General features: G+C 65.5%; 1 protein-coding gene across 1 annotated transcript in view; it reads right to left on the bottom strand.

Annotated features, from left to right (window-relative positions):
* The window catches only part of MTSS1L (metastasis suppressor 1-like), a gene marked incomplete at its 3' end in the record, with an annotated part of 19,811 nt that overhangs the window by 12,810 nt on the left and 4,806 nt on the right, over nucleotides 1–2,195 (bottom strand). The gene's annotated exons all lie outside the window — the stretch shown is intronic.

Here is a 2,195-nt window from a genome sequence, read left to right as displayed (position 1 = left end):
GGGCTGGCCACACTAGGGGCACTGTGTCCCCCGGACACAGCCCTGGATGGTCCACACGGCCTGGGGGCAGAGGCGCAGTGAGCCGTGGTGGAGCTTGAGACACGCTGGGTCTGAATGAGGGCCCCGTGACCCGGAAGCTGCTGCCAGCCCATCTGCCCATCACAGGCCAGCGGCCGGGGCTCCCAGGCCCAGGGGGACCGCGGCTGCTGCGGGGCCTGGCCAGCCTGCCCGGGACAGTCAGGCCCAGGCTGAATGGGGCCTTGTGCAGCCAACAGAGCCACCTTTCTCCACCCCCAGCTCCCCGCCCCTCCTGGGGACACAGTGTGGCCTTTATCCCAGCCTGGCCCAAAGCTCTGAGCTGGGAGGGGGTTTCCCAGTAGTGAGGCCGGGCTCCTGGCGATCAAGTTGTCCAGTGTGATCAGCGGGCTTTTCTGGCTAATGGGCCTCCCATGGCTGTTGGGTCCCGGCCCAATGGCCCTGTGGAAGGAAGCCTTGATCCTTGAAAAAGAGCCCCAGGGCAGCGAAGCCCCAAGGTTCTTCTGACCTTCCCTTCCATGTGGGATGGGGTGCTGGGAGCCAGGGCTTTTCCAGTGGGAAGGGGGAAGGCAGAGACCCCAGTTGCCAAGGCCTCAGAGGCAGGCTCTGCCAGGCTGGAACCCCAGGGAGGCCAGTCTGCTGCAGTGGGAAGCACAGGGCAGCTTCTGGGATCGTCAGAAGCACCCTCCCCTCCCCTCCCAGCCCAGCCAGCGCCCAGGGAAAGCAAATATTTGAGAAGTTCACAGGCTGGAGCGGGAAGGCAGAGGCGGTGGGTGGGCTGTCTGTGCGGCACAGCCTGGGGTGAAGGAGCCTGGGTCTCCCCTGGCACTCCTGAGGACTTGGCACCACCCCGCTCTGCACCCCAGCCCTAGGCTGTGCTGAGACCTTGGGGAGATAACGCCATGGGGGCAGGGGTGCAGAGGCAGCGGTCCTGGCCCCTGGGGTCTCAGCCCCTCAGCAGCCTCTGTCTGAAAGCTAGGGGCTGGGAGAAGTGGGGGAGACAGGTCTGTACCCCGCTGTGGGTGAGACAGGTCTGTGTACTGAAGTCACACCCTCACAGCCTCCGCCCCGAGGCTCACTCCATCCCTGGCCCTCCCAGTCTCGGTCCTCCTTGGGCAGAGGGGACAGGGTGGGGTTTGGGGGGCCAGGCCCAGCCCCTCCTCAGCAGGTGGACAGGAGCTCCTGGCCTGTAAGGGCCCACTGGTAAGTCACGATGACCCCAGAGGCGAGCTCGAGGGGCCAGCGCCCAGGAGCATGTCCTGTCTCCGCCCGGGCCTGTGCCCTCAGGCAGGCTGCACCCAGCTGTCAGGCAGGCTCGAAGCCTCCGGACTCGTGGTCTTGATAGTGACGGGGACTGCGACTGGGGGTCAAGAGTGTGGTGGGCCAGGCGCCCGGCCGAGCGCTCTCACTGTGGGGTCACACTGAGTCCTTACAGCAACCCTGTGAGGCGAATACCGCTGTCACCACCCCCATTCTACAGATGAGGAAACTGAGGCTCAGAGAGATTAACTGGCTGGTCCATGGCTACCGAGTGTGGGGTTCAGGCTCTGATCCCAAGTCTGACTGGTCACTGCATGGCAGGGACACCCCCTCTACTTCAGGGTCTGGAAGGTGAGTATCTGGGGACCCAGGGTGGGGAGGGCGGGACTGCAGAACTGGGAGAGCAGCAGGCGGCTCTGGGGGGGCAGTCACACGCTCGTCACAGGGGGTGCTCAGGTGGGCGGGCCCCAGGCTGTACAGGTGAGTGGCCCAGGCTGCACCCCGGGAGAGGAGCTCTGCGGGAGGCTCCTCTCTGAGTCTGCTTGCTCCCCTGTGAGATAAGCACAGGAGCAGGCTGGTGTGGAGACGCCTGGGAAGCACTAGGTCAGGACCTGGCACACAGAGAGCACTTGGCTAAGACTGCGGACAGAGCGAACAGGCGGTCTCTGGGCCTGCGTGACATTCCCCACTCTCGGGGGCAGGCAGATTGTGACCCCATTTCCGGAAGGTGCAGGCTGAGCCCCGGACCCCCTCCCAGCCCTGTCATTCCCGGACAAGTTCTTGCCCTTCTCTGAGCTTCGGGGGGCATCTGGGCCACTTAAATGAGGCAGGGCAGGCAGGGAACGCTCCTGGGGCCCCCTGCCCTGAGTCGGTGCCCCTCCAGGCCCCAGGGGCAGCCC

Source organism: Bison bison, unplaced genomic scaffold, assembly GCF_000754665.1.
Source record: "Bison bison bison isolate TAMUID 2011002044 unplaced genomic scaffold, Bison_UMD1.0 scf7180017864295, whole genome shotgun sequence".
Lineage (NCBI taxonomy): Eukaryota > Metazoa > Chordata > Mammalia > Artiodactyla > Bovidae > Bison > Bison bison.
The sequence above is the reverse complement of the archived record's forward strand: the minus strand, read 5'-3'. Positions and strand labels throughout refer to the sequence as shown.